Raw genomic sequence first — 10,982 nt, forward strand, 5'->3', positions numbered from 1 at the left:
GAAAGTTAGCTGAAACAGGTTTTAATAAGGCCTGGAATCTCATAACATAATACAAAACTGTATGGTTTCAATCAAAAGTCACTCATCACACCAAACACCAAACAAATCTCGAAATGAATGAAAAGGACAATCAATAGATGCCAGCAGTGAAGTAACAGAGATGCTAGAATTATCTGACAAAGATTTTAAAGCAGCCATGATTTTAAAAAGCTTTAGTGAGAAATTATAAACACATATGAAAAAAAAAACCTGAAAAAAAGTGCTAAGCCTCAAGAAAGAAAGTTTAGCAAAAAAAATAGAAGATATAAAGAAGAACCAAACGGAAATTTTAGGACTGAATAATCAAAATGAGAAACTCAGTGGGTCGGCTCAACTGTGGCAGGAAAGTGACAGAGGAAAGAATCAGAGAACAAGAGGTAGAATAATAGAAATTACTCAGTGAACAACAGAGAGAAAATAATGTGGAAAAATTAACAGAGCTCCAAGGATCTATGGAACAATAACAAAATATCTAAATGTTGTGTCATCAGAGTCCTTGGAAATCACAGAAGTCAAAAAAAGTGGAATAATATTTATTTGCATTTAACAAAGAAAAAATTCATAGGAAATAAGAGAAAGGTTGGGTAAATGTCAGAAAAATATTTATTTGCCCCCAAATGTATTATTACATAGTAGAGTCCTCTAATCCTGAGCAACTGTGAAAAACATTGCATTTGAGTTGCCATTTTTAACTACATGTTTCAATGTTGGTATCAATTAATTTTGGCTACGAATATGTCAGTACTTTATACTTGCTCCCAGGTTTCATCTTCGGTTCTCAAGTATTTTATTAGTTATATAATATTTAATATCTAATAAATTATATATTACGTTTTAGATATTAAGCCTGCATTTACCTTTATGTTATACCATAATTATTGCAGGAATTAATCTTAGTTTTATTCAAATGCTTCCTTTTCCAGTTCTTTTACAGTGGGCTTCTCTATTCAAAGGTGTTTATTTTGTTTTAACTCTTGCTTTTTTTAGTAGTTTTCATAAGAAGTATTCATCAGATCTCAGGAGAATATGAGAGTTTTGATTTTGTTTATCTTTGTAGAAGAAATACATAGCCTGTTTGAGAATATTTTTGGTTGCCATTTTATTTGACTTTTATGTTGTCTGGGTCTGGTATTGTGGACCACACCTTCCCTCAAAACCTTATAGAAAATTACTCCTTTGTTTTTTGTCATTGAAAGTGCCTTTGAAGAAGTCTGAAATCAGCATAAACTCTTTCCTGCTCGAATTTAATATGCCATTTTAAACCAGAATTACCGAAGACTGCATTCTTTTTGGATTTCAAAGACAATCAGAATTTGTCTCAGTGAATGGTTCTTTGTCAAGAATTTGTCTTTGCAAAGCAGATCATTTCTGTTGTATTTCTATTGGAGTTTTCTCTCCACTCTTCACATACCCATTTACTTTTTTTTTGCTTTGATCAAAATTAGACCGCAGTATGTACAAACTTTTTGAAATAATGTCCTTATTTCAAAAAGAACTAATCACAAAAAACGGGGAATTTTTCCTGTGGAAATAAATGTAGCAGAGAATTGTGCAAATAGAGCATACTAGAGTACATTACTTTTAGGAAATGCGACAAATTTAGAAATAAACTCATAAATCAGTGGCTGCTTTCATGTACAGCAGCCTTTTAAAAGCACAAACTCTGAGGCATTGTATCTAGGATATGCAGGAGCTTGTCTAATTCTGAGATATATTGTTGCCCTCTGACTATCATCTAGGAGTCAGGAGAATTTCAATAGGGAATTAAGGCTAATCTGTTCAGAGTTCTTAAGGATAAAAAATATAAGTCTCTCATAGCATACCGGATGGTTTATTTAATCACTTATTTAAACCATTGAAATTAATGGGGCTGGTCTTTTGTTCCAGAAAACTTCTTTAATGTTTATGATTTAACATCCTATCCGACACTGACCATGTATTTGCTGACATAAATTTAGTGCAAAATTGCCAGTTATTTTAATTTATGAATCGCTAGTACTAGCAGAATATGTAGCACAGCTGTTACTCAATATTAGAGGACATTTTCAACATAATTTTTCTCCATGATTAAAGACTATTGTAGAAGCAGAAGCTTAAAAATCAGTTCCACAAGCTATTTTGCATCCGCATTGTTACGCTATGGTATTTGAAAAAAGGCAATCTAAAGGTGTAAGATGTGTATCGGTCCCTAACTTTCCTTCTTAAAAGCAATATTGCATAAGATTCTGGAGACATTGTTTACCTTTTTCATTTTGAAAGATTTGTTGTAGATTCAGTGCAACAACAAAAATATACACCTACTCTGTTCTAGAAACTAAACTGGAAATTGGCATCACAGATAACTGTCACCTTGAAACTCATTTGTTAGCAAGAAGAATACGATTTTTTTTTTAGTGAATTCATAAAATCACAAAATATTTAAGACACAAAAAGTGAATCTAGTATAATCTCCTTATTTTAAAAATGGAAATATTTTTCTCCATACTGTAGAAAGTCTAACGCAAGTTTTTAAAATAGGGCAAAAGCAACGACTGACTTACTGAGTCATTTCTTCAATAAATAAAAAAACCCCAAAGATTAACTGGCCTTGCGACAGGAGAATAACCTAGCCTGTCATCCTCATTTCTTTTTCTTTACACTTAAGTTTCTATATCTGTAGCTTACGATAGCATTTATCAGAAGCTTCGTGCAAGTGATCCCAATGTTGTTTCCTACAGGACGGGCTGACAACAACCACCACTGATTCTATGTAATGTTTTATATCAGAAAGCTTGCCATCAACTTTTACAGGTTCATTAAGCCATATTTGAGCTGCGTTTCTTTATTTATTGAAATTTTCTTAGAAATGTCTAATCCAGTAATGAATCATGAAAATTATTTCCCATTGGTCAATTGTCTTATGTTTGTTTTTGTTTACGAGAGAGTGTGTACTTTGTAGGATTCTGGGAAGACTAAACTGTGGTAATTTCCTCAATTCTGTTTATCTTAGTTTAAGTGCAAAGAAATTTCCTGGGTTTGCCATTGAGAAATCTATATTTTGTTTCAACATTAAGATTGCCTGTTGGCAATTTGAACTGTAAGCTTTGTAAAGACTGAGCAATGAATCCCCACTTTGTAAGACAATAAATGCTAAAGACAATAATAATTTGGCAAAACACCAAATCTGACAAGCTCTTTGAACTATGTTTTCCACAAGCTCTTTCACATATTTCAAGGGTAAAGAATTGTTTTGTTCAGATGCATCATTGCCCATAAAGCCTTTTAACCCCATTTCTAGGACAGTGCAAATTCTTTTCAGTTTTTCTTCAAAAGTAGACATGCACTACTGTTTATTTTAATTCTTTTCCCCTACCTTTCAATGTTGCACTTCCAAGATAATAGTCTCAACTAGAATATTAACCTGGAGGCTGGAGGAGGAAATGGCAAAGTATGTCTGTCTATTCATTCCTTGTTCTTTCAACAAATATTTACTGAATGCCTACTATTCACCTGGCACATTCAATATAAATGAATTAAAATATGTTGCCTGCCCTCAAGTAGCTCATAGTTCAGTCTCAACAGGATGTGTATAATTAACTCCAAGAAATAGGTGTTACGGCACGAACGATTCTAAGACCCACTGAGCCAACTGAGATTAATTATGAGCCTTTATTAGCCGGCCGGCGACTGACTCTCTACCACGCAGGGTTAGAGGAGATCCGCCCCGAGCTTTCAGAGGAGACAGCTGATAAAGCTTAAGACCATATCCTGGTGGTCTCCTGAACAAGCAAGCAGATTACAGAAGTGGAAGTTGGTTGTTGGCATATTTTTGCCTGGAACAACAAACACCCTTAATTAACAAGTAAATGGATTACAGAAGCAGACATTGGCCATCTTCGTATCTTGTACAAACCTAAACTACACACAAGCAAGTAGGACAACTTCTGGTATCTAAAGCTATTTCTTCCCTGTAGTTGACTTAGCTAGTTGGCTCACTTGCAAATTTTCCACCCTTAACATAGGCACCAAGAGAATGCTTTTTAAAAGTACTCTTTATCTTGACTCTACATGATTTTTCTAGTATAAAGGCCCAAAATAGTGATACCTTTTGAACTAAGAAGAAGATATAGGTAGTGGGTCATCCTTTCAAGTCTTCTAAGATTCTGGACAATTTACATTTGGGTATGTTCTGAATGAAGAAATTACAGCAGTTAATTCAAATCCCAGCAGCGTGTAACTGGCTCACATGTGAATGGGGCTTACTAACTGAGGGGTGTCTGTGAGAATGAGGTTCATCATGAAGACTCTATGCAAAACCTCAATTCCAAACTTGTTTTAAAAGTCAAGAAGAAAGGTACCATGGTTAGTGCTGTCAGGTACTGTACAGAAATTCAGAAAACCGAGTCAGCAACTTAATTAAGTCCTCACGGGACAGCATGTTCAAACCCTGCAATTTCGGGCCAGTGAGATTTCATTCCCTGTTGGGTTCTAACTCATATAAATTTCTTTGGCTACTTCAGTAGCAGAAGGATGAAAATTTGGTGCTTCGGGCTTGCATTTAAGTGTTTTAAGCAGATAACAAAGTGAAGTAGCTGTTTCTTAAAAATCATTCCCAGAACACACAGAAGAGAAACTGTCATTCCCAAAAGTCTAAAAGGAAGTATGCTAACACTGAGTTTTTGAGAGAGAAAGAAACAAAATCAATGAGAAGAAAGAATTCTGAGATTACTGTTTGAGTAAAATGTTCTGATTAACAGCAAAAATGTAATCCACTATACAGTAACATTTCAGACCAAAGCCATGATTTTACCAGAGAGGTTCCTAATGCACAGAGTGAGTATAATAATCAATTTTTAAAGTAATTTTCTAAATATGAAAAGAAATTTTAATCCGGAAGTTTATGATCTCTCTCAAATGTCACAACACAATGACAGCAGACATGTGCCTCAAATTGCCAGGAGAAGGTTACGACATCAGTGAAACTTCATCGTCTCCCCAAAGTCCACGTGTGCCCTTCGACATCATATTCCAGGCCAGCCCATGTTCGTGTGCACATCTTCAATTTAGCAACCTTGGTGCTGGGCCTGGTTTTGTTTTGCTGTCAAGTGTTCTGCTATGGTGTCTTCTCTGCTGTAAAGTGTTTCCGCATTACAGTGTCCAGGACAAAGCTACTTTGTATGCATACAAACTCACTTCATGACTTTAAACTATTTTCTGTTCTACAGTGGTTAATTTTTCATTTATGCAGCACCTTACTGAAGAGTAGTCAACACAGTTAACAATATATTGTGCAACAATAAATATTTTATAGTATATAATCCCCACAATTTAACAGTTTTATTTTCTGTGTGGATCTGTATAAAGCTAGAATTGTTAACATTTTGTGAATTGCCCATTTTTAATAATACTCTCTATAATCACTATCAAACAAACGACCTGCACTTCAATGGGTGCTCCAGACATTAGCTGCTATTTCTGTGAAACCCAGTAAACTCTAATAAAGGTATTTTATGGACAGAAGTTTATTATTATTTTTAAAAGATATATTACATAGATTTCATCAGCCCATAAAAATGTTATCTTGAGAACAGTGGATGATTCATCTATTTCTAAATTACAGCACATTCCTGTCACTTTCACATGAGATCATTCTAATTTTTTTAAAAAATATAGTAGTTTAGACTGAGTCATGTTTCTCACTTTATTTCATTTGAATTAATGATGTTATTTACTTGGCACTTGATTGTATATTTTCCTCACATTCTATGAGATAGTTCATAAGAGGCAGCCAACATAATAAAGAAGGAAAATGTTATTTACTCTCTTACCCAATTCTCAGGAGCTTGGTGTAAATTCTACCCAATAAAATGTGTTTAGTTTATTTCTGTATTCCTTTAAGGCTCAATATACAGGAGCAGGCAGCAGGAGTGCTCAGAGTCACAGGCTTTGTAGGATTTTACTCCTGAGCACCCGCAGTGCTTGCCCTTGATCTGGGAAACAAACCTATTCTCAGCTCTGGAGTTTCTTGATCCAAGAAACAAAACTGTCTTCTGCCATGGAGCTTCGGCTTCAGTTCAGCTCTTGCCTCCCTAGCCCCAGGAGAGGCCCATAATATCACATAGCAGGAGTTCCAGTAAGTTGTGCACAGTAAACATTTCTGCAGAGCAGCTACATAAATTAAATGAGAAGTATGAATCAGGCAGAAGTTCTTGTATTTCTAGAAATAATTAAGTTAGCCTCTATCAGCTAAATCACAACCCATCAACCCAGACGTGAGCCTAGTGCAAGGCCAACGTGCCCACAGTTTTGATGGGAGTGGCCGTGCAGCCCAAGTGGTCAGAAGGAAGAGAACAACTGGCATCAGAGCAGCAAGGCAGCCTTCCCTTGGTGCACATTTCAACATCAAGAGCTCCTTGCCATACTTTTGTCATCAAAAGAAACAGTGTGGAGTTGAGCAACAAGGCTAGCTTGCCAGACACCTCAGGCCATGGTTATTTACAATGGCAAAAAGCTTGTGGATCCAGGGTTGTTACTATTCATGGGTTGAAAAAAGAAGGCATTCCAGCGCCCTCTGGCTTTGCCTCAGTCTGGGACCGATAGCATTTAAAGTTAACATTTCGAATTCCCATGAGCCATATGAAGGTAGCTGCAATTGACCATTGTGAGGTTTGAAATTAGCATCTTATCATGGGGGAAAGCCATGAGAATTAGCAAACTTAAATTGTGCTAGGCAATCCTAGGTAAGCCACTTGAACAATTTGGGTCTCGGTTTCTCCATTTTATACAACTCAGATGCAACCAGAAATGCCCTGACCTTTAGGATTCAGATGAAATATGGTCAAATAGGGCTTGCTACAGTCTGAATGTTTGTGCCTCACCTCAAATTCATATGCTGAGATCCTAATACCCAAGGTTGAGGTATTGGGAGGTGGGGCCTTTGGGAAGTGATTAGCTCATGAAAGTGGAGCCCTCAAGGATGGAATTAATGCCCTTATTAAAGCGGTTCTGAGAACTAGCTGTTCCCTCCCACCATGTGAGATAAGACCCAGGAGAGGGTCCTCACGGGACCACACTGCCGCCCAGATCTCAGACTTCCAGCCTCCAGCACTGTGAGAAATCAAGTTCTCTTTCTCATAAGCTACCCAGTCTCTGCTATTTGTTATAGCAGCCCAAATGGACTAAGAAAGGGCTCTAAACTTATGTTTCTATCATTCTTCCTTGAGATTTGGGGAGGATAGAGTAGATTACATTGTCCTTCAAACCCTGCTTAGCTGGTTGTCTGTAATTATCCACGACTCATCTGAGCTGTCACAGTTCTGTATTGACCAAACATGAAATTCATCCCCTTTGTCTTTTTATCCACAATGTAACCACAATTACAGTCCGACAACAACAAAATAAAGATAATTAAACAAACAATTACCACCCTCATAAAAAAACAAAACTAACAAATAAAAGAAAAAAACAGCAACCACTCTAAGACTTTTTTATGTAGAGCTGAATTTAGTGAATGCTTTGAGAGACAGAAAGGACGCATTTCAGCAACACACACCACTTAGGATTGATGATTGGGTCTTCTCTTTCTTAAGCTGTCCTTCAGCAGCTGTTTACACCAACCTGAGCTCCAGCCCTTGGCAATGTTCTTCTCTTTTCCTCAGTCTACTTTGTCCCTAACTGCTCAAGAGGCTTTTTTTTTTTAAGTACAGACCTACACATAACCTAAGCTCAGCACCCTATGGGATATCCAAAAACTCTATATAATATTTTCATCCTAACAAAGGTTCATATGTTCCAGATCTCACTATTTTTACCCCCTTAACTGGGAAGAAAAAGATGTATTTATTTTTATAATAACTTGATTTTCAATGCTCTTCCACTCTCTTTTCCTGTCACATGTTATATGAGAATCTAATGCTGAATTATTTTTAAGGTTTCTACTTAGGAGTGTGACTGACAACGCCCAGTGACAGCAGAGACATGGAGGAGGGGGGCTGTGGGACAGCAGCTGTGGAGAGACATCAGAGCTACCAGAGATACAGCCCTCAAACAGCTAGGGGCAGTGACAAGGAAACACTCTGGTCTCTCTTTCCTCCTGATTTTTGACTTCTTGCTGGTGCCTCCCATTGGCCCCACAAACTGGAAGCCAGCAGACAAGGGATCCCAGTGGCAGCAGTGCACAAGAGGCTGACCTCCCAGTCACGCCACAGGGCAGAGAAGAGTGAAGAATGTTTGGTGAGGCAGACAAAGGGCAACTAACCATGAAGATACTTCTGAAGGTTGGTTCAGAACCTTCTGAACCATATTTTACGAACTCTCATTTAAAAATCCCTCCTTTAGTGCATGTGATTTGAACATTTTCCTTGTTTTCCATTTATGTAGCAAGCTTCTGTTTATACCAATTTTTATTCATTTGGTGAGACATAATGCTGTATATAAATAATGATTATGACAAAATATCAAAAATTTTATTAAAACAAACAAGAATTGATTTGGTAAACCTACTCATCTGCTAATCTTTTAACTTTATTAAATAATCAAAAATTCTGGCATTGATTTGTTCTTTTAAATTTGTATTTATTATTTCTGATTGAATTAATGTATTGATATTTCAATTTTTAAAAATGATAAATTTACAGAATTTATTTCGTTTACTGCCATGAATTAAGCACTGCTTTTTTTCTGCCTCCTGTCTCCCCTTTCATATCTGTATCCTGCATCTTTTCAAAAACGATTTTGTTGTTCAAGATGATAATAGTCAATTTCAGTTTCTATAAATAATTAGATTTAGGCAGGTCTTTTATGAACATATCTTAATATTTCATATTCATTATTTTCAAATAATGTTGATCTGTTACAGATAAACTTGAAACATGAATATCTCACTATGTATTTATTCAACAATTATCTATTGAACATCCATACCATAAAAGATATTAATGGCTAACATTTACTGAATGTTTAACATGTGCCAGTGCATTAAAGGGATTATTTCGCTTGACTCTTGCAATAACTATGTAACAGGTTTCATTATCATATTTTTCATGAGGAACAGAGCAGTTAAATGCCTTGCCCAAGGTGCCAAAGCTAGTGAGTTGGTATTTTAATTCAAAGAGTCAAGTCCAGAGGCTATGTACCCGATATGTTTTACAAAAATATAGTAAAGTATAGCTCTGCCCTCAATGAGTTTACACACTATTGGCACAGATGAGAGATCCACAATTTATAGCTCATGGGCCAAATCTGACTTGCTACCTAATTTTGTAAATAAGGTTTTATTTGAACACAGCCACACACATTTGTTTATTTATTGTCTATGATTGTTTTTGTGCTGCAAAGGCAGAGTTGAGTAGTTATGACAAAGACTGGATATCTTCAAGACCTAAAATAGTTACTATCTAGCCCTTTACAGAAAAGTTCCCCAAACCTTTGCATAGATGTCTACAGAATTAACTATACTGAAGGCAGTATGTGTCAAGCGTTATTTTTTTAAAGTTCGGTTGGATTGCACTGAATAAGTGTATTAAATTCAGCTTGAAAATATGAGAAGGAGGGAGTTTTTATAAAGAGGACATTATGATTTGACCATTGAAAAGTGAGAGGAATCCATTGAAAAGTGAGAGGAAGCCAGTGCTCTGGAGAGAAGACCAGGTACTGTAAATCTTTTCCCCTATCTTAAGAAGATTAAGGCAATTCTTTTTATGTTTTCTCTCCATCACCACCCTTGTCAGACCAACAGTCACAACGTGTTTCCAACTCTCTCTCTCAGAGATCAAGAAATTGTACCAATATGGTGTCTCTTTGTCTTCACAAAATGTTCCAGAGATTGGCAGGCAAGTACGGCTCTTTTCCCTCTCTTGAGGATACCAACACTTATTAATATGAAGGTGGAACCACCCGGCTATTCCCAAGGTTGTGTTTTGTCCAGCTCTACATTACTGATTATCCTTCTAGGACAAGCACATCTTCTGTTTCTGACTATCTTGTGGACTGGTATCCTGCTGGTGGCTCATCTCAAAATGATCTTTCCTTTTCTCCTAAGAATTAGTGACAGTCCAATTGTCTCTGGTTAACTGAAAAGTCCTTTTTAAACTCTGATCGTTTCTTAAAGAATATAACTCTTTGGAAAATTTTCAAACATTTATGAAAATACAATGCAAGATAAAGTGGACATAAGGCACACTCTGGAAAGTCATTACCAGAGTTACTCCTACTGAGCAATACGAAAACCAAAAAGAGTCCATTGTCAGAATAAGAAGGAAACTATGTGGGAGACCACAAAAACTGGGAAAGAGATGAATCTCGAGTCCCCAGATCTTACCTGGAGTGCCTACTTGCTCAGAGTGAATATCTAACTTATGCAGCTTTATCTTCTCCATTTGTCTTACTGCCTATGCATTTCCGGTTCATCAGTGTTTACTAAATATGCAACACAGACCTGAGTTCTTTTTTTTTTATTATTATTATTTTTACTTTTTATTTTTTTAGGCAAGGCAACCAGCCCTTGGTTGACTTCACAGATTGCTGCAAGGACCTTGTCAGCTTACAATCCCTTATTTTTTTATTTTTTATGCCTACAGCACCTGGTCTTCCTGGGTGGTCTCCCATCCAAGTACTAACCAGGCCTGACCCTGCTTAGCTTTCAAGATCAGATGGCATTGGGCTTGTTCAAGGTAGCATGGCCGTAGACACCCTGAGTTCTTAAACAGAATTATTACTTTCACTTTAAACAAGAGCTATGTGAAACACAAAAGGAAATACTTTGTTGAGTAGGGAGAGAATTAACAGGAAGTAGAAGGGGAGGGAGAAAGCTGAATTGTGCAGTAGGAAGAGCACTTTGGCTCTAAGTCCAATCAAATATTACTTTTCTGGAAACAAATGAAAGGTTGGCAGGAAGGCAGTTTCAATTAGGAATAAAGCATAGAAAAGTGTAGTATAAACTTGGATTCCTGCCATGACACAAAAGA

The 10,982-nt window shown here is 36.5% G+C and overlaps 1 pseudogene; it reads right to left on the reverse strand.

Annotated features, from left to right (window-relative positions):
• Positions 1 to 10,586: 10,586 nt before the first annotated feature.
• LOC120608007 (uncharacterized) lies at positions 10,587 to 10,705 on the reverse strand (annotated as a pseudogene).
• Between the last annotated feature and the right edge of the window lie 277 nt (positions 10,706 to 10,982).

The sequence above is a fragment of the Pteropus medius genome, unplaced genomic scaffold (assembly GCF_902729225.1).
Source record: "Pteropus medius unplaced genomic scaffold, Ma_sr-lr_union100, whole genome shotgun sequence".
Lineage (NCBI taxonomy): Eukaryota > Metazoa > Chordata > Mammalia > Chiroptera > Pteropodidae > Pteropus > Pteropus medius.